We start from the raw sequence: 22,640 nt of genomic DNA on the forward strand, positions 1-22,640 counted from the left end.
TAGTCGCAGAGTATTACATGATTTGTTTTCAAATTTCGACTGGACATGTTGGTAATACTATCCCTAGTGTGATGTCTACTGTACCCATGTTCCTTCGTGCTCTGAGATCCCTCAGATAGTTTTTTTACGCCTTTGTAGTTGGTTGCACTTTGCAGAGTTCTCTTGGCTAGACACCTTAATTGTTTAACAGGGCGCAAAACGTACACTCCATTTGTGAGTGAAAATGACATTGGGGCAAGTAAGAAATAATGGGCCTGCAGTGTAGTTAAAGCGCTTACGTTCAACACTGGATGGCAGCAGAGCACTATGTCGGAGGCACTGGCGAGTATGCAAGCTGATCGTAAAAGTTAGAAGAGGCCAGGGCTGCAGTGTTAAATATGCTTTCCTGATTTACATTTATAGTGGAAGAGCCATCCATCACACCATGGTAGATGTGGTCTGTTACCCCTGCTGACATTAGGTTTTCCACTCTCCAGGATGTCAGTCCAGAAAAAGTAGATACCCCTCCATAACAGAGGCAATGTATTTTGTTGGCCGAAGACCAACCGCCTCATATGTTAGGTATTGGTAATACAGACTACACAGAGTGTACTAATACAGAGTAATTATTGACTTGACTAAAGTGCATCCATTTTGATGTAATTGAAATTGCCATTTTGTTTTTAATTTCGCTTATTGCCTTCTTTTTAAACTGCTTTGCTGTAAGCTTATTCTATTCCACTATTACGTTGTTGTTCATGCATAGAGCAAGGCTGCAAGATACTTGTTGAAACATAACAGACAGTAATGCCCGGTCTCCTCCCTCATAAATCCTTGGAAGTAAGCAACAAGACATTTAATCATTACACAGGTGCCAGCTAGTCTCGCTCATGCGGTAGAAATGGTAGAAACGAACAATTTATGGCTTGCATTATGCTCTCCGTTGTGGCCCCCCCCCCTTCCCTGAGCCCTGCAGAGCTAGTTGACCACTAGCACACAAATAGAAACTAGAAGATAGCGAGGCCTGGAATGTGTCTCTCCCCTGCACGCAACTTGCTTGCAAGAACAGGAGCAATGTGTTCTCTAAAACAAAGAATTGTCTGCAGGCTCGCTAAATTGCAAACTGTTGCTAAATGAATGTCTGAAGGTGTCATACTCGTCACAATTGTCAATCGTCGAACCGAATTCTAAGAAAATACATTATGGGCGGTATTGAATATGTCACCGCTGATTGTAAAATGCTCGCTTTGTATATATGTAACTGTTGTAAAATTCTCGCTCTCTTGCGTCCCTCGGGGTCTGGGGACACAAGTCGCGGGGCGTGAGACCCAGTTGGCCAACTGAGACTATTTGCTTTGCAATAAACCCTAGCTTTTGGGAATACAACCTCGTGTCTGGTGTATCAGTTCATGTGTGGTGATTGTGCTTTGTTTCCATACGCGAGGGTCCCCTGGGGGCCACATCAGATGAGCATGCTGATGTGCATTATCTTGCATGGTTGAAGAGCCGATGACCATGCTTTTAAGTTCTTTAGAGAAACTCCCATTAATTTACCACACACATCTGAGATATTCCAACATGGCACATTATGAATTGTGATCTTCCTTAATAATCGCTAGGCAGCTTCCATGACGGATGTGATTCCTGCGACTTTTCCTCTTCATCCTGCATACATTTTCCAGTCTCCATATGTTTACCCAATAGCCAGTCTAAATTTGGCCCATACACTTCGCATCTCTCGCACAGCCTTATTCTAATGGTTAACCCATCCCTTCTATGTACTTACTTTGTCTTTTCTTGTCATATCGTGTGATCCTCCACCCGATTCTAACTTTGCGGCTCGACTCCTCTGTCCCTTTTATCCATAACAATCCATGGGCAAACCTTAATAATCCTTGTACTTCGTTCCCTTTACCAGACCAAATGGTGCCTGGCTCAGAATTGAGTACCAATAAGAGTACACAATATTATTACATATATATAGTAAATGTTGGTCAGTTTTCTGGCCATTTGCAATAAATGTGACTTATGTTCAAAAGATTGTAAGCATAGCCCTTTCACTTGCCCTCAGCCGTTCCTCTTCGTCTGCACGTTTCCTTGGTATTCTATTTGTCCCATTTTATTAAGACATTCTTTAAGGTTATTACAGGTTTACTGTCATTCTATATAAGCCAAAACTGTTGGCTTTGTCAGTGCTTGTTTTTTTTCCTTCAAAATATCATTTTATTGAGTTTTTACAGCAACATTAAGCCCAACAATTAGAACAAAACAAATCCAAGAGGGAGTTACAGTGATGCATAGCAGTGGACATTGAAACAGTGCATTAGAGGAGAGACTGTGTTGTGTCCAGTACATTCACTATAACATTTCATTGGTAGGTATCGCTGGTGGGCTGTCGTTGACAAGTTTTACTGACCCCTTTCTGGGCTTGGTGTGATAGCAGGACTAGTAGCCTATTCTTGGGTCTGGGATTCGCTGCATGGTTGTGAGTCACACAGTCCTTGCCTCCGGAGAGGGGTAGTAGTGGCAGGGGAAGGGATTAGGTAAGGGGGGGGCCAGAGGGTGAGGGGAGGTTGGGGGTTGGTATTTTGTGCATCACCGAAGTGCAGGTGGTTGGCAGGCCATTCCCGGAAATTGATCAGCATAGTCTAGGAACGGTGACCAACGACTGTAGAATCTGCCCATGTTTCCTAGGCGAGTGGCAGTTTTTTTCTGCGATTGCTGTGTCCCAGCATGTCGTCCACCAAATCGAGAGCACCGGACCCTCAGGTTGTTTCCATAGCCGAGATAGGGTGATTTTGGCTGCTGTGATTGTGTGTGATTAGGTCAGCCGGGTGCCCTGTCGGTGGGAACGCCCGATCGCCCATGTCCCCCAGCAGAACGATTACCGGGTCACATGAAATTCAGTCCTGTGACTAGTCTGATCTGTTCTAGAACCTCTACAGAATCGGGCTGACTTATGGCATATCCATAAGAGATGTAGTAGTGAGCCTGTTTGACAGCCCCTCCAAAATTGTGTCAGTATTTCTGGTTTGCTTTTGTTTAGGATTTCTGGGGTAAGGTACCACCTATAGCATACCTTCACTGCTCCCTCCTTATTCGTAATACACCCGGAGCTCTTATGCATCCTGGACCAGATGTGACCCCAGTCTTCCAGCTATAGTTCTTGTCCCAGGTCCCTTTCCCATTTAAGCATGTAGTTTTCCTTCTTGTTGGGATCGGATTTGTCTAGAGTCTATAGAGGAGTGACATTTTGGACACAGTGCTTATAAATTGAGTGGCTGGCAGACCTGGTTTAGACATTGTTACATCAGTAGCACATTTACTGCTCTAATTCATGAACTCTCAGAAGTATGCTTGGGAAAACACTGGCAGGCACTCTGAGTGCAAAGTTTGATGGTAAGGCTTGATTCATATTTTATTTGTTTAAACCTAGGACAGGGCGCAACATATCTCTACTTCTGTTTACTAGTAGAGAGTGATTGAAAATATGTACATGTACGTGCTAGACAGGACACACAATTTATTAAAATGCGTAGCGCGCTTGGCGTAATGGCACTGCCCTTCGTTCACAAATTGGGCGAGTGACTTTTGTGTGTGACTAATAGATTTCAACTTCAAATTTTGCACCCTGAGTTTAATATTATATTTCAGTATAACCGCCCTTCATCTGCCGGCTTCAAGAAGATCTTCGGTGCTCGACAGATGGACCCAGCATTGACGAGAAGCCTCGTTCGACGGACCGTGACTGCGGCCTACACAGGCCTCACTGGGCCTCAGCCCTTTACTGTAGGGAGAGTGGGGGGGGGGGGGTTTATACACTTACATTTAGAGACTTCCTATTTCACCACCTTCCATTCCCCTTTATCGTTGTGCTGCCTTTTCCATCCACTGTGGAAAATGCACCCTTTTAAATTTCGTCCAACTTGCGGTTGGAAATATCCCTGGAAGGATACGCACCAGGTGTGCAACCATTGTCTTCCATGGCATCACGTCGAAAAGCCCTGCAAGCATTTCAGACCGAATACATTAAAATACTGCTGTACTAAGCGCTGCGCCGCACACATCATGCAGGCCAAGGCCTCCATAAACGTAGCGGATGAATCCAGCAGCATCAGCGTTCTCAGTTACATCGACGATCTAGGTTCAGTAGAACCCCATGAGAGTTCCCGACTCCAATATGCAGGCCACTAGTCCTGTCACAGAGAAGACACCCAGTGGCAAGAGCACACTTATTTCTAGTAACTAAATACATAACACCCGGCCAAACGCCAAACATGCCGTCGACCATTCACAGCCACACGGCGTCAAAGGAGAAGACCCACTCTAAGTCATCTGTCCTCTGGGCCATTGCGAGCAAGTTTGCCACATGAGAGATCGCCTAAAAAGGCACGAGTAGGCCCGTTTCAGGCACAGAGCCCAAAAAGGCTGTCCTTCCATGTGCCGAGGGGCATGCATCGAAAAACAAAAATCTTCATCCTCTTCAAGCCAGTCAAATGCATCAGCTTATTAAAAAACACCTCTCAAAGACTCTCCTTAAAGCTAAGGCGTCGAAATCCACTGGTCCTCTGACAGACATACCATGTAAGCCACTTTCAACTCAGGATATTGGCTATACACCCTCTGAAGAAACACTATGGGGTGCTCTGAAACATAAAAGGCATACTCCCCTTCAGGAAGCCCCTACCCCTTCTTTCCCAAAGTCCACTGAATGGCCACCTGAAAGTTTTAACCCCGTAATGAGAAGAATCTCCTGCTTTGTAGATTCCATGGGTCGCCATCCAGAGGAGTTTAGAAGCCCTCAAGGTTCTGCAAATGGTCAGGAAGGAACTGGTGGGAAACCACCTTCTAAAGTGCCCAAGCTAGACAGTTCTCTATTCAGCACTACCTTCTACAGTTCCTAGGCTAGACAGTTCTCTATCCAGCACTTCCACTCAACCACCTATCACTACACATAGTCGAGACCTCTCTCAGGGCTTATTTTGTTTAACCTTCTGGCTTGCAGGGCCAAGGTTCACAAGACGACCAATATAACCAAAATCAGGATCAATATTTTGATGACCCTGATATTTAAATCATGCCATCCCCAGACGACCAGGACCATCCTGTGGCTGACTCCCCTTTAGATAACCAGCTCCAATGCAACGAGCTGCTACTAAAAGCTGCACAATGCTTTAAAATAGATACACAAGAGGTCCAACATGACAAGGACTTGTGGATGACATTCTGGGGCACAAGAAATCAGTAACCCAATTTATCTCCATTCTACAGTCAGTGCAGAGACACATCCAGCCCCCCCTACCGACTCCTAATCTCACGAGCGGTTAACCCCTGCATTTAGTTTCTTTTCAGGCCTGCACCAACTGACCCCCTGCCCCCCTTATATTAGAGATCAACTGAAACCTGACTATCTAGTAGTCGCCATAACTAGAAAGAGGACGAGGAGAGTAAGAAAATCTACTCTCTCGGCAGAAAAGTTGCATCCTCCACTGTATCAGAACAGAATTGCTAACACTACCACACTACTGGCCAGTTATGGTTGCCATGTGTGGGACTCTCTACAACAGCAAATTGTATGCCGTCCCTGAGCCACTTGAAACTGAGCTCGCAAAAACCATCAACTAACGTAAACAAATCGCAAACTGCATCTCGAAAAATAATCGGGATTCATCAAATATTGCTGGATGCATCATAGCTGACGGCACCTTAATCAAACAGCATGCCTAGTTAAAACAGTCTGGCTTCAAGCTTGAAACACGGGCCACACTCCTAAAAATGCCCATTGAACCTAACACTTTATTTGGCAAAGCAGTGGAGGATGCACTGCTAAAGAAGAGCACAACACTATAAAGTCATTGGGACAGCCAACAAATAATAAACCATTTATCCAGCGAGGGGCGTTTAACACCAGACTATTTTTTCGTGGACGGGCTTCACAGCGATCCACAGGTTCATCTAGGGGTTAACCGGGTCAGTCATCTGGAAATTTTCAAAGAGTGTACAAAAGGTCAAGAAGTAGAGGTAGAGGTTCCTCTACCTCTAAGAAATGACACCTCGATTCTGCCCCCCAATGCTACTCCAGTCGGAGGTTGTGTTTCTCTATTCACCCACGCATGGGAGGGGGATCACATCAGTGTTGTCAACCGTGGCAGGGGGATACTGCATCGAACTTCTGCAAACGCCACTGAACCAACCACCAAGATGTTGAAAGAGGGCTCCGAAACAAACGCTGACTAGCTCCGTTTCAGACACTGTGCCTAAAAAGGCCCTAATTTCACATGCCAAAGATCACACGTCAAAATCCAAACTTTCTAATGTGTCAAGCCTATTCCGGTCACGGTCTGAAGGTCCAAAACCTCAGACCTCAACAATTTTGATGGATATTCCTTCCAAGCCCTCCACATTACAGGATGGCATCTATCCCTCTACAAACACCATATCAGGGGGTCTAAGTCATAAGGAACATACACCCCTTCAAGACACTCCTGCCCCTTCTGCATTTCTTAGGTCCTCTGAGTGGACCCCCAAAAACATTTGACAAGGCCATGAGGAATATCCTATTTCGTGGACTTTATGGACCGTCGCCCTGGAGAGTTGACAAGCCCTCGGGGCTCTGCACAGACAGAAAGAGTAGATGGCGGCGGGGGATGCACCCCCTGCCAAGGTGCAACAGCTAAGACTCTTCCCAGGCCAGCACCTTCACCCAGACTCGTGTGTTGCCACACATTTCCAAGATCTGTCACAAGATCTCTATATTATAGTAGACCCCTCAAATTCCCAAGATTCAGGTTCCCAGGGAGACCAGTATAGTCGGGACCAGTATTGCGACAATGACTACACATATATCTACATCAGTAGTGCGACAATGACTGCGCGTATATCTACGTCATCCAGTCCCCAGACAATCTGGAACAGCCGGTGGCTGACTCACCTATAGACAATCTGCTCCAGTACGAGCTGCTCCTCAGGGCCAACCGACACTTCTTGTAGAGGACTTTCTAGGAGACAAGTCAGCTATACAATGTATTCCCCTCCTGCAGTCGGTACAAATCTGTATTCAGCCTTCCCTACTAATGCCAAAACTCACGAGTGGTCAAACCCGCATTTGAGAAGGTGTTCAGGCCGGCCGCAACTGACCCACTGTAGTCTTCCTGGTAGTCGCTACAACCTGGTAGAGAGCAGGCACACCTCTGGCCTCTGCTAATGCCACACCTGACAAAGAGCAAAAAGATCTATACTTTTGGCAGAAAAGTGGCATCCTCAGCTACTTATCAAACCAGAATTGCCAATAATACTACGCTTCTAGCTAGCTAAGGTTGCCATAAGTGGGACAAGTTAGAACAACAAATGGAGGCAGGCCCAGTGCCACTAAAGTCTCAGCTTTTAAAAACCGGATCAGAGGGCAAAGAAAGGGGCCGACTGCATTTAAAAATAAATAATTTTGATGCCGCTGACCATGCAAGCCACATCATAGCCGAAGGTGCGTTGATTAAATGCCATGCCTGGCTAATGCAGTCAGGCTTAAAGCTAGATATGCAGACCACATTACTTAATATGCCCATTGAGCCAAATGCCCTGTTTGGCTAGGCAGTTCAGGATGCTCTGAAGAGTGCCAAAGAGGAATAGGACACCTTAAAATCACTAGGACGACTGTCCAATATCCTTTTCTCCAAAGAGGGTCATTTTTCTGCGGCCAGGGCCCACAATGTTCCTAGAACTATGGTCCGGGAAACCCGATCACAATCATGGGGCAACTCACAAGGACAGTCTTCCTCCAATTTTCAGAGAGGCTGCAAAAGATCCACAAGCAGAGGTAGGGCCTTCTCCACCAACGGCTCCACTACCCCCATACAATGACGCCCAGCTTCAGGTCCCCTTCCATGTAGGTCGCATCTCACAATTCACTCGCACATGGGAGGGGATCACTTCAGACAAGTGGGTGCTATCCACCGTGGTGGGTGGTTACTGCATAGAGCTTCTGAAGAAACCACTCATCCACCCACCAAGACACAGAAATTTGACTTCAGAAGAAAGGCACATATTACTGCACGAGGTGAAGACCCTGCTGGAAAAAGACGCATAGAAATAGTCCCAGCAAACCAGGTTAAAAAAGGCCATCTATTCAACGTACTTCCTTGTGCCAAAGAAAGACTTAAAGGGATACTCTAGTAAAAAAATTTATTTCAAAAATCGATAGGCCACATTAAAAAAAAAAAAAATCGCATCCTCCGTTTTAAAACTTCCTATGTAAAATTTTGAGCTATTCAAGCTCAAAATTCGAAAAAGCAAGCACAGGGGGGCCGCCATTTTGTGAAATGGAGGCCCTCTTGTGCTGGCTTTTGCTTTTGCGGCACTAATGAAGGAAAAGCCAGCCAGCTGTAGTAAACAAAGTCTACCGCTGGGTGGCTTTCCTTTCATTAGTGCCAGGACTCGGAGGACGCGGACCGGAGACCAGAGCAGGAAAGCTGCAGCTGAATCTCGGTAAGTGCTATTTTTTTTTACAAAAAGTAAGCACTAGCTGCGGTTTTTTTTCTAAGTTTTCCGGGCTGGAGGAGCCCGGAAAACTTAGAAATAAAACGCAGCTTTAAAAACGTTGTATTTATGTTTGCGGTCGCTTTTGAAGCGACCGCAAACATAAATACAACGTTATTGTGTTGGAAAACGCTGCGGTTTTAAAACTGCAGCGTTTTCCAACACAACCGTGTTGTGTCTGCCTGAATCTGCTTTTCCATTTGGGGCTCTCGGGCTCCCCACGGGGAGCCTGAGAGCCCCAAATGGAAAAGCAGATTCAGGCAGACAACGTAGCATTTCCCATTTGGGGCTCTCGGGCTCCCCACGGGGAGCCCGAGAGCCCCAAATGGGAAATCAGCTGCAGGTAGAAACACTACGCGGCATGTAAACATAACCGCGTGTGTTTCTGCCTGCTGTGGCTTTCACTTTGGGTCTCCGGTGCTGGAGCACCGGAGACCCACAATGATAGCCACAGCAGGCAGAAACACACGCGGTTGTGTTGGAAAACGCTGCGGTTTTTCTTTCCAAGTTTCTCAGGCTCCTCCGAGCCGGAGGAGCCTGAGAAACTTGGAACGAAAAACCGCAGCGTTTTCCACCACAATAACGTTGTATTTATGTTTGCGGTCGCTTCAAAAGCGACCGCAAACATAAATACAACGTTTTTAAAGCTGCGGTTTTATTTCTAAGTTTTCCGGGCTCCTCCAGCCCGGAAAACTTAGAAAAAAAACCGCAGCTAGTGCTTACTTTTTGTAAAAAAAATAGCACTTACTGAGATTAAGCTGCAGCTTTCCTGCTCTGGTCTCCGGTCCGCGTCCTCCGAGTCCCGGCACTAATGAAGGGAAAGCCACCCAGCGGTAGACTTTGTTTACTACAGCTGGCTGGCTTTTCCTTCATTAGTGCCGCAAAAGCCAGCACAGGAGGGCCTCTATTTCACAAAATGGCGGCCCCCCCTGTGCTTGCTTTTTCGAATTTTGAACTTGAATAGCTCACAATTTTACATAGGAAGTTTTAAAACGGAGGATGCGTTTTTTTTTTCTTTTTTTTTTTTTTTTTTTAAATGTGGCCTATCTATTTTTGAAATAATTTTTTTTACTAGAGTATGCCTTTAACAATGCGCCTTGTACTAGACCTGCCCCCGGCAAACCCATATGTCAAGCCACATACATTTTGCATGACAACACTCCAGGAGGGAATTCCTCTTAAACAAAGGGTCCAAATTGGATATAAAAGATGCATACTTTCATATTTCAATGTTCACAGCGCATAGAAAGTATCTGCCCTTCCAGATAGTGGGAGAACACTACCAATTCAAGGTGCTCTTCTTTGGCATAGTGTCCGCTCCAGGGGTGTTCACAAAGGTACTAGCAGTGGTAGCAGCGTAACCTACAGAGTGTCAATCCCAGTGTACCCTTATATACACTGGATGATAACAGGAGAGAATCCTCAAATATGCAAATACAGCATCCAAAGAACAATCAACCTACTGTTCCAGTTGGGATTTTCTATCAACGGGAAAAAATCAAGTCTCATCCCCAGTCAAGTAAAACAATTTGTGGGAGCGATCATGAAGACACCAGAGGAGTTTGTCTTCCCCTCAAATGAGAGAGTACAAAACGCCTCACTATGTAGCTGGTTGTCAGATAACTGTGCGCAAGGCAATGCGTCTGCTTGGGATGATGGCCTCATTCTTTTACCTAGTTCCACACGCCTCTCTGCACCCAATTCAAGAGTGGTTAGCAAAACGACGGTCTCGGGCAAGCAGTCAGTGAGACTATTTAGTGGTTGTTTTGCTAACCTTAGTACAAGCTGTTCGCTGGTGGTCCAAGGACAACTTGCTTAAAGGAAAACCCTTTTGCAATCCACCAGCTCACGCGATGTGAACTACAGACAGCTCACTCTCAAGATGGGGAGCCCATTACCGTCATCACACAGCTCATGGCCAGTGGACACAGACTACAGCCCAAAACCACATAAACCTTCTAGAACTTCTAGCAAGGCACTGCAAGCTTTTCAACCGCATCTAGTACGTCCAATAGTGCAAGTCCTCACAGACAGCACCGATGCCATGTTTTACATAAACGAGCAGGGAGGCACACACTCTACAAGTCTGTTCAGACTATCCCAAAAAAATGTGGAAGTGGACACTCGAGCAAAACATGTTCCTAGGCTCTCCACACGTTCCAGGGAAACTCAATGCTCTAGCAGACACTCTGAGCAGAAGTCCTCTACCCGAGGAACACAAGTGGCCAATCCACAAAGATACATTAGATGAAATCTTCTCCCTGTGGGGTAATCATCCTACAGATTTAGTCGCAGCTTGGCTCCTGAAGTCAGTTTGGGCACTTATACCTTCCTCAAAGGCGTATGAATATCCTCAAGGAAGCACGAAAACCCAGCAACAGACACTGTTACTTTAACAAGTGGAAAACGTTTGTTGTCTGGTGCAGATCACAATCCTTAAACCCAATTGAATGTTCACCATCTAACATTCTACACTACATGCTTTACCTACTAGACTCTGGTTTAGTATTTAATTCCATAAGGATAAACCCATCGGCCCTGTCCGCTTAAACCACTTCCCAAAACAGTGTCTTGATGAAAAGTACCGGTTATCAAAGCTTTAATGGAAAGAGTAAAGAGACCATACCCTTGCATTTCTAACCCTCCACAAGGTTGGGACCTTAACGTTGTACTCTCAAAGCTCATGGGTCCACCCTTTGATCCAGTGCACATGGCCAGCCTAAACACTTAGCTACTAGAAAGGTAGTCTTGTAAGTTATCACCTTGATAAAATGAGTCAGTGGGTACCAGGCATTATCTGTAACAGACCCTTTCATTGTCATCCGCAAAGACAAGGTGGTTCTTAAAACACATCCTAGGTTCTCGCCAATAATGAATATCTAAGTTCCATGTTAACCAGTCCATTGAACTACCTACTTTTTTTTCTGAACCACATCAAACTCAGATATAAGGAGGGTGGTATTCTACTACATAAACAAAAGAAAACCTCTAAGGAAAATGGACCAACTCTTTTTTTCCATAGCACCTGGTAGGGAAGGAGATCACATTTAAAAAAAAAAAAGCTATCTCGGAGCCCGCTGGGGGGCGCTTACCAGTTTGGTCGCATAAGGAAGCAGCTCCGTCTCGAGCCGTTGGGCACGTGAAATTGATAAACACCCCCCTCACCCGGTGTAGAGTTAAGCTATCTGGCGCCTTCCTGAAGCGCTGATAACCCAGGAGTGGTTGGAGGCTGTGGCGGGCCCTTGCAGCGAGCAGACCGTAAAGCAGCACGAGGCAATGAAGCCCCGGGGGGCTGGAACCGTGAGGATGGCCGGGCCACACGAGGAAGGGTGCACAGAGTTGTGGCACCCTTACACCCCCTCCCACACCCCCCCTCCACCATTGACGTCTGGGAAGGGTGCTCAAGCTGGGGAAAACGTCTGAGCAATGACCCGCTACCTGCTCCGGAGGTCCTCTGGACTCTGCGCAGTTTCCCACAGAAAGACAAGTTTTAAATTGGCCTGCTGGGGTGCCGCATGAAAGAAGCAGATGACAACGATAATACTGCGAGGGGACACCTGCGAGCAAAAGCGGAAAGCAGATCAGTGGTGGTGTTGACGAGGCGTTCAAGGGAACACTTGCCAGCTCGTGCCGAACCCCAGCTTGAGGCAGTGCGGAGAGCCAGAGGCAACGGCGGCAAGAGGAGCGACGGAAAGCAGATGACGCTGCCAATCTAAGCAGGCAGGAGAGCTAGTGGGGGATGCCGACAGTGCCCCAGGGGACCGGAGACCTGCGGAGGGAGGAGCAGCCACCCAGGATGGTTGCAGGCCAGCGGAGGAGGAGCTGCTGGGACCCGAGAGCTAAGGGACACCAGGCAAAGGAACGAGAAAACCATTGTGGAAGTAGCCAGCACGCTGCCCACGTGGTGCCAGGAGAGGGCCCCCAGGAGACCATGACACAGCGTGGGGGGGAGGATCAGAGGGGGAGACCCCTAGAACTGCCGTAACCCGGGCCCAGAGGGTAAAATCTTGGCCCAGAAGTACTTTGTGGATGCTACTCTGCAGGATACCATACGGAGAGGGCCACATGGAACATTTGAAGGGATTTAGGTAGGCACCAGAGGCGGACAGGATGTAACAAAGGGCAGTGGGACTGCCCCAGACCGGCCCGCAGAGGTGAAACTCGGCTGGGGAGGCAAACCTAGAGGCAACAAGGGAGTGCCGAGCACTGGCCCCACACCAGGACACACCCAGGACCTGGACTCGGGCATACCCTCACGGAAGAAGGGAGAAGCCCCTGGCGGGACGGTCAAAGAGCCTGTTAGGTAGCCATAACCTCCAAAGCTACAGCCAAAGGCAGTTGCCCTGAGACATTGGGGTGCAGACCCACAGAGCAAAGCAGGGGTAACCTCAGGAGCCATTGGCGAACTTGGAGTCAAGAAGCCGGCGGGGACACACAGATTCAATACCATCCCTAACCTCAGAAGAAATGGGGCTGCACCCACCTGAGAGAGCAAGTGGTTGCCCTGGAGGTGGCACGAGAGCAGTCTGCAACTGCGAATAGTCCCCACGGACGTCCTGTCACTACAATGCTTCCGGAGACATCCAGGTAGCGCCCAGGAGGGAACCCCTTCTGCCCTACACGAGATGACGACTGGAGAGGGCATGTCGGCCCCGATCCTGACCAGAGAAGACCTGAGGGACATATTTCAGGAGATTAAAGCAATCGGGACAGAAATCCAAGTATCAATTTGCAACCTCAGTGCCAGGGTTGATAAATTAGAGGACAAGATGGAAGGGATCGAGAACAATCATTTACTGGTGGACATCCTCGACATGAAAATGTTTGGCAGATCTCGAAACGCGGGAGGAAGAAACATTGTTGAAGCTGGACGATTTAGAGAACGGAGAGAGGCACAACAATCTACGCATCCTGGGGGTAAAAGAACAGAAAGGGTGTCGCCAACGGAAGTGGGACGGAAGGTAGAAGGCCTGATAAATCAACTGTTTGCCCTAGAAGGAGGTAGAGGTACAGCTGGAAAGAGCCCATAGAGGCGGAGGTGGTGGGGGAGGGGACGTTGGGAGGTTTGGGGGGGGTAAAGGCCCAAGGTCCATAGTAGTTCGCTTCCTCGGATATAGGGAGAAGATGGGAAGTGCTTAAACGAGCGAAGCGCCTGGGGAGCTTCCCAAATGAGGGCGACCTGATCAAAGTGTTCCAGGACCTATTGGCGCTGACGTTGACCCGCTGCAGAGACTGGTGCCCTCTCATGCAATGTCTAACCAATAAAGGCATTTAATATCGTTGGTCTTTTCCCTGTGCTCTAATATTTGAACACAGAGAAATGGATTACCGAGTGACCAGTGGTCAGGAGGCGCAGCAGGTACTCCAGGTTCTCAAGGGTGAAGATATGACAGAGGGTCAGGAGGAGGCAGAGGTGACATCACTGGAACGGCGGGGGGCCCTGGGTCCACAGAGTGCAAAAAAGAGGATACAAGGTGGCAGAAAGCTCAAGAAGCTGAACACACCACCCACCCCTGCAGAAGAACAGACCAGAGATGAACGAAGGGGTGGTGCAGACCAGTTGGAGAATGGGGGAAGCTAAGTGCGCATAATCACCACCGGGGGGGAGAAGAGCTGATATTGGGGACAACGGGGAAGACGAGACTTCATTATTAGTGGTACACCTCAGGGTGGGCGTCTTACGCAGGACAATCTTCAGAGGGCTAGGAGTGGGAGGGGGACAGGTTAAACATAGGAATTTCCATAAGAAAAGGTAGATATGAAGAATTCTGTATTGGTTGAAACTAAGTGGTCACAAAAGGGACATCGTGGTTCTGAATGGCGCACCCTGAGACAGGGGGCCAGGTGGAGGTTCTCAAGATGGGATCTTTGAATGTTAAAGGCCTGAACTCCCCCACAAAACGTTCCTTGCTATGGAGAGAAATGCAGAATTGTAACCTGGACGTGCTCCTGGTACAGGAAACTCTGATGGTAAATGGGGAAGAAAGACACATCCCAGGGGCGCACATTGGGCAGGTTTTCTGGGCTTCAGAGCCTCTTAAGAAGGGAGGGGTGGGGGTCATACTTAATCGAAGAATAAGAATGGTCTACCCATTGGTCGGGCGTCTAGCTGATGGGGAGTGCTCTGGTGGTTTTGGAGACCTTGGAGAATTCACGGTTGACCAAAGCATCCATTTACTGTCCGACTGTTGGCCAAATGCAGTTCCTTAGAGAAGCCATGAGGGAGGCATTTGACAGGACAGAGGGCTTACTCATCGTGGGGCTGATTTTAACATGTGGGCAGACAGAGAAATGGATCATAGCGGTGGGCAAATCCTCCCGGGGGCGGGGGTAGACGCCTAGAAGGAGGATTTGTGGATTACATGTGGGACCAGGGGTTGATAGACATGTGGCGGGATTGTCACCTAGCAGAGACGGGCTTCACCTTCTTATCAGCCCACAGGTCTAGAACAAGGATTGATTACTAGTTCACTCACCAGCAGCATGCCGGTAGGGTTGCTAAATGCGAACCTCTTTTGATTAGTTGGTCGGATCACGACATGGTGGATATCGAGAAAACCCTGTCAGGTTTGAGACCCCGGAAGTCCCTTTGGTGGTTGAACGATCTCCTCCTGAAAAATGTCAGATTTGCAGATGAAATGAAAGGTGCGATTGAGGAATTCTTTCAACTCAATAACACGGGAGAAGTCGAAAAGGGTGTGGTATGGGATGCTGCGAAAGCAACATAGAGGGGCCTACTTATTAGGGAGGGTGTCTCTAAAAAGAGAATTAGGATCTATTGGCCCAAAACCTCAGGGGAGAGATTTGTCACCTAGAAAGGGCAGAAGGTAAGGGGGGGAAAGGGAGGAGGATCTGGAGATGGGTAAAGTGGGTAAAGTGCTGGCTAGTTTACAATACCTGAAACAAAGATACTATGAGGAGGATAAAGCTGGCACGTTATTGGTGTCGAGGCCAGATAGATGGGTGGCAGCGATTCTGGACGAGGGAGGGCAGCTACATTCCTGTGCAGAGGAAGGGACTTGTGAATTTTCTACATTCTATGAGCATCTTTACAGAAGAGGGGGGTGGACAAGGAAGCCCTGGAGGCATATCGGGCGGAAGTGTCCCTGCCAAGCCTCCAGAGTGGGGAGGTCATTGAACTAGACGAGCCAATCACTCAGTAGGAATTGCTGAAAGCCATAGCAGGGTAAAGCTGGGGAAGGCACTGGGGGAGGACGGGTATACAGCAGGGTTCTATAAGAGCTTTGCTTGTCCCTGGCGCAACACATGGCAGGCCTATTCACTAATATTATGGCCACTGGGAAAGCACCCCGTCCTTCAGAAAGGCACTAATTACGGTTATACTGAAGGCGGACAAAGCCCCGGAGAACTGCAAATCATGTCGACCCATCTCCCTACTTAATGTGGACGCAAAAATGTTCACAAGGTGCTTGCTACACAAATGGACGGCCTTATGCCGAGACTAATCCACTCAGATCAGGTGGGATTTATTCAAGGCCGACAAGGGGCCGACGCCCTGTGCAAAACGCTACATCATTTGAGGTTTGCCGCTGGGAGGTGGGGGAACCCAGTTCTAGTGGCCCTAGATGCAGAGAAGGCTTTTGATTGTGTGGACTTGGGGCTTCCTTTATGGGGTACTCAAATTGGGATTTGGCGAGGGGGGCCAGAAGGGTATTCAGGCACTATATGCAACTCCAACGGCCAGTGTCCCAGTCAATGGGAGAATGTTGCGGGCCTTTGCTTTACAAAGGGGGACGAGGCAGGGATGTCATCTGTCACCCCTCCTGTTCACTCTAACGATGGAGATATTGGGGGAACATCTGAGGAGGACCCACAGGTCGAGGGTATCTGGGTTGGTAATAGTTTAAATTAGGGCTGCACGCAGATGTCATGCTACACCTAATGAACCCGGTTCAGTCCATCCCTGCAACCCTGGCGATAATTGAAGAGTTTGGGAGGTTCTCAGGATTCAGGGTGAATAAAGGAAATTTGGTGTTAGGAAGATGGAGGTGTTGAAACTGCTGGGATTACAGGTTCAGCCGCAAGAGGTGAAATACCTGTGGGTCAGCATTGTGAGACCTGTAGAAGACCTGGGCCATCCGAACGATCCCCTTTGTTTGATGAGCTGTTCTTCTGCGAAATGGATTCATGGGGAAAGGGGCAACTGTCATGGATGTCATGGATGGGGAGGCTCAATGAAATAAAGATGAACCTCCTCCCGAGGGTACAATATCTGTTTCAAATGTTGCCGATCCGGTCACCGGAAGCGTTCCTAAAAGAGGCTAAGCGACACATCCTATGATTCCTCTGGCAGGGTCAGAAGCTCAGAGTGGGATACGGGACACTAATACTACCCAAAGAAAGGGGGGGGGAGTAGGACTACTGGATCTCGTGCTGTATTACAGGGCGGCGCAATTTAGGGCTCTGGTCCCGCACCTGACGGAGGACCCAGGTAAGCAGTGGGTTTTCCTGGAAAATCAACATTTGCTCCCTGCAACGGTGGGGGAATGGCTCTGGGCTCTGAAGAGCAGGCTCCCGGGGAAAATTAGGGATCACCCAATCCTGCGAGTTCACTGGGAAGTACTGGGAATGGGAGAGGAAGGGATTACCACTTGGCCTTCGCCGATGAGTCACATTTGGGCGCCACCATTTAGAGACGCGATACCTGAGGTTGGACAGTACCAGTCGTGGTTTGAGGGGGACTGGCCAGTGTGGGTCAATTGGTGAAAGGCTAGGAGTTCATAGGTATGCAGCACCTGGAATCGGCATTGGGCATAGGCAGGTTGTCAGTGTTGCCATACCTCAGACTTAAAGGAATATTCATGGCGGAAAAGTGGAAGGGGCTCATTCAGAGGGACCTTATGCCAGTCGAGAGGGTCCTGGATGGACACTGGAATATGGAAGGCCTAATTTCACACCTTTACGGGGGCACTACCTAGAGACAGGGCTATACAGGGGCTCCGGTCACGATAGGGGAGCGATCTGGGGATGGCACGAAGGGGTGGGGGAGACTATGCAGCTGATGTGTAGGAGGGCTTTTAAGACATCCATATTGTGCCAGTACAAGCTCCATGCCATAAAACTGCTACATCGCTGGCAATATGATCCGATGCGTTTGTCCAAAATGTTCCCAATGGTAAACCCCCATAGCTGGCATGGATGTGGAGCAAGAGCGGACTACTAGCACATGTGGTGGGTTTGCCTCAGGGTGCAAGTGTTCTGGTGCGAGGTCTTGGGTTGGATCAAGGATGTACAGGTTAGACCCTATGTTAGTATTGTTCGGGTTGGAGAAGCGGGATGACCAATGGGGCGTACACTCGCCTCTGGTGCGCTTTCTCCATCTGGCGGCACACGCATGTACCGCCAGGTACTGGAAAGGGGGACCCTCCCCACAGCGAAAGAGTGGTCGAACACGGCAAAAGACATACATTTAATGGAAAAGATCACTGCAGCAATCTATGGGGGAAGCTCATCAGTGGAAACTGAATGGTTAGTTTTGCAATGCATTTCGGTGAGGGGAGTGGGGGCAGATGGCTCAGAAAGAGGGAACTGGGCTGTAAGATACTGAGCACGGGAGGTGCACCATGGAACTCGATGAGACAAGGATAAAACGTTTAGAGCCCACTTGGTTTAGGACTAAAGTGTAGGTGCACAGTTTTAATTACCTCTGTACTCGCGCTACACTTCATGCAACCTCATATCCTATCTGCAGGGCCTTGGCGCATGAAGAACCATGGGTACAGTAGACGTCACACTAGGGATAGTATTACTAACACGCCCAGTCGACGTCCCTTTTGGAGTTTCGAAAACAAATCATGCAATACTCTGCGACTACCACAAGATGTCGGCCTAAGCATAGCATGTGAATCAAAGCCGATCCAAGCATCAGAAATACGATTACAGTGAGTAATGTATGAGATATATATGCACAGAAAATCTGTTATTGTTACTTATACAGTTCCACACCATTCCCATTAAGAGTTTTTCTAAAGTCCTACCAAGACTTCAGAAAACCATATATGAGGCAGTACATAGGCTCCACTCTTAGTGTAAGGCTGAACCACCCGAGAATGTGGTAGCATGGACAGAGCAGCCAGTCTTATTTTAGGATGGAGAGAGGACTGGAGCCTGGTACAAAGAAAAACTGTTTTGTAAAAGTAAAGAGTTTATTTAAATACAAGTAGACCCAGATGCATCTTGGGGAAATGAGTACTAGAACTTATAAAAACCAACTCAATAGTTATTGGTTACAACCCAAAGTATAACCTTATTAAGAATACACTATGCAGTCAAGGTGAGTCAAACCTACAACACATTCAGAATGGCTGTCAGCTACTCTTGGGGAGTAAAACCAGGTTATATATATTTTTAGAATAGTCAGTAATTCAAGAGTAGTAGACCCTGTCAGTCATGCAGTGACACTGTGTTCTAGTAATCGGTTTAGGTCTACTTGATCAGAAACATTTGTCCTTTTCCAATTTCACCTAATTTATTTTGGTGTTTTTTTGGGTCAGAAATGCAGGGGAAGAACTCCTGCACCTTCTTCCCCCTCCCCCCACACCCTAACCTATTCCCTTAACCCTCCCCATATATTTAATTTAATTCGACCAAAAAAACTATCAAAAGAATTCGGTGTAATACATTAACCACATAATAAATCAACCCTGTTAGAAGTATACACCTTGCAACATTACTTTTTAGAACTCTGTTGAGAACTAGTAAAACAACTTGTATACTTTCTGGAGGGGCCTCAAGCTACTCAATGGTAAGTACGAACACTCAACTATTTTAGAATGCACCAAGCAAATCAGGGAAAGCAAAACCCAATTCCGCTTTAAGAAAGACACAATGTATTTTAAGGTAAGTAATTGACCTATTGATTTATATTATTATCCTTTTATCTAATGCATAGTTATAGCCAGTAAATAAAGAAAATACATAGCAGTATACTTTTAAGAAGTGTATAATAGAATTTCTAAGGTAAGTAAGAACTTTCTGAAATTATTTTAGAATAGCACCAACGCAATTCGGGGAAGCACAGCCCAGGGTTACAAGTTAAGAAGAGCAGGAGCTAATAGAGGTAAGGCCTATACATTTAAGAGGCGTTATCAACAACTCAAATATATTAACTCGGAGACTGTTTTAGATCTGTATAAAGCAGTCCAGTCAATGAAATACCCAATATTACATGTTAAGAAAGACCCAATGTACCCTGTTGGTGAGCTTCTGCACCCATTCAGTTAAGAATACTAAAACAGTAGCAACCCTTTTAAGAAGGGGGGGAAACCCCATTCAAAGTTAGTAAAGTAACTTGTATACTTTTGAGAGGGGGAGAATGCAACTCAAAGGTAAGCATAAACCTAATGGTACTTTGTAACGTCTTCTTTCACAGAGTTACAGTTACCACAACTCTTTAGCAAGTAAGTACTTTTACATGTGTTCTGCTTTCAAGACAGTATCCTTTTCTTATAAGTCCTTCCCTATTCTAAGCATGACTGATCGCAGATAAGGAAGAGGGACCATAGTGGCGAGGAGCGAGGAGGCAGCTGTAAGCAGGTCAGGATAGGGTTCAGTTGCAGCAAAGTCAGGGTCCCAGAGGATATCTTCTTTAACAAGTATTTGCTTCAGAGTTAGTTTCAAGTGTCCGGGGACTTCACATAAGGCTCCATATACGTGTGCGAACATTAGATCTGGGCAAGTGATATGGGCAAACTTCCAACCACACAAATCATCCACTCGGCTTCACAGGATGCAGACCAGATGTAAGGTAAGTATTGCCCCAGCCCACACAGTACCTTACAAGAAAAGTAAAGCTTCTAGATGGTTGCCTTCAGGATGCAGCTGCACAGGACCTGGTCACTAGATTCTTGGTTTGGAGATGAAGGAAGTGAACACTGGGTGGGAACTTGCAGCAGCAGTCGTCGGAGGGGGCTTCCAGTAAGAGATCTGTCGCAGATTCTTGCGGCTCTGTGGTTTTGGTACCTTTTTTACAGCAGCCAGATGAAGCACGATTATCGCTGTTCGTATTCTCTTCACTAATCTGGTGCTGCACTCTGGTGAGAGGACTTCACGGATTCAAATTGTGTCTCTGGAGATCCATTTGGAGTCCACCAGTGTTTCAGACGGATTCGGACTTCAGAAGACCAGGTCTCGGAGTATTGGCGGTTCGCAGCCCTGCAAGGTCGCAGCACACCGTCGGATGGCTCAAAATGTAGGTCTTCTTGAGACTAGTGTATCTCACCGTCCTCTGGGTAGGAGTCGAATTCGGGACGATTGGGAGGAAGTGTTGCATCAGGCTCTGGTTACACAGCAGGCTCTCCGGTTGCTGGAAATCGCTACAGACTTCTTTTCTTAATCTTCCTCTTCGGTTTCAGCACCAGGGGTCGACTTGTCAGCAGCTTCCAGGTTCTGAACATTTATCAGGAACTACAGCACAACTTCTGCAAACTTTCCCTTCAGTTTACAGAAAGGAGTGATCTGTCTGTCCAATCGGGACAGCCATCCCCCCATTGGGACTTTGTTCTTTTCAGGTAAGGTGAAAGTCCCCCCAGCCCCATTGGGACTTTGGATCCCTTTTGTCTTTCACTTTGCCTGAAAGTACGAGTTTTGGACTCCTCCCTCGCTTCCTGCCTTCTCAGACACTCTGGAGCCTTGGCATGGAATTCAAAGGATTCCTGCCGAAGACGAAACTTCCACTGAAGTCGTTCCCACCTAGAATGGCAGGGGAAGACCTCAAAAACAAGAAGCACGCTAGAAATGGTGAATAATGGAGCCCAGTAAGTCCAGTCCAGTAAGTAAAATTCATATTTTCATCTAAAATAATAGACAATGCTGGCTTTCTGGTTCAGTGCTGTTTTTACATCTGCGCCCAGATGCAATCTTTTTTGCTCGGTTCCCCTGTTGGATATGCGCTCTATAAATGCAAAATACATACGGTGGCCCTCCTGTGCATTACAGAGGCTGATTTATCAGCCTGTCCGTTATAAGACTAAAAAGTCACTAAGGTAAAACCACTGCCACCAGTCATTCAAGTAAACTTGCAATTGTAACAATAATGTTACTAGGTAAGTAAGAAAAAGGATACATTGTATCCCCCGCACTCCACATAAGATGGGGCGTGCTGGCTCCCTTAAATCAATGTAAAGGGGATGTGAATCCCACTTTACCTTGGGAATTAAAAATGCTGTGTGCTGCCATAATACACTCCAAAGTTCTAGGAAACTATAACTCCAATTCTACACTATGGAGATACATAAAAAGGTCACCTATAAAAATAAAAAAAATGTCAAAGACTAGGTGAGGGGGGGGGGGGGAAAGATACTCCTTCACCTACGGACAAAGGAAAAAAATCACCAAGTCAAAACAAAAAGTCCTGGGGGTGACAAAGGTCAGTAAGGTTTATCATAAAGATGAAAACCTTACCTAACAGTTCCACCAATATGCACCAAATTCCGCATAGTTGTCTGTTGGGACCCTCTGGACATTATTGGCTACATGAAATGTGGAGGACCCATCTCTTTCCCAAGATTTCTTCCCCTCCACACATGAGACCGTTTTTGAAATAGGCGAAACTTCAATGTGGTCATAGAAGGACCAGACACAGCTCATTTTAAGAGTTTCGACTTGAGAAAAAAACGACGGATAGGGGCCTCGAAAACCACATTTCAGTGCCCTAAGACTCACCATTTCCAAGACATTTGCAACACACTGCACCACGTCAGGGTGAAGCGACAGGTGGAGAGAGCACGCAGAAGGTCCCAGTATGCTGCAGCATGCCAACTCTCGCCTCCAATCCACATCTGCTCCGGGGTATGTCTGCCAGTCACACATGCCCATTCTCAGTGCAGTTTACTTCAGAGTGCAAAGCACATCGAGCGATCAGCGACTTGAAACAGCGAACTACCGGATCTTAGATTTTTAACATTTGCTGAGTGTTATCATGTCTGTCTACTGAACCCGTGCGGAGTATGGGTACTTTTTGCTAGTGTCAAATCTAGCCGTGGTTGCTATTGTGATGTTTGCGGTTGGGAATATTTTCTCTGTTCAGAAAGATTGGTTGATGGGTCTTTTAGTTATTTGTTTTACTCTCTTCACCAGAATTACTCAAATGTTACTTATGCAAGTAATGA

At 47.2% G+C, this 22,640-nt stretch overlaps 1 protein-coding gene across 1 annotated transcript in view; it reads left to right on the plus strand.

Annotated features, from left to right (window-relative positions):
* DDX52 (DExD-box helicase 52) overlaps positions 1–22,640 on the plus strand; it is a 376,512-nt gene that overhangs the window by 73,270 nt on the left and 280,602 nt on the right. The gene's annotated exons all lie outside the window — the stretch shown is intronic.

Source organism: Ambystoma mexicanum, chromosome 9 (assembly GCF_040938575.1).
Source record: "Ambystoma mexicanum isolate Mex_15411 chromosome 9, UKY_AmexF1_1, whole genome shotgun sequence".
NCBI lineage: Eukaryota > Metazoa > Chordata > Amphibia > Caudata > Ambystomatidae > Ambystoma > Ambystoma mexicanum.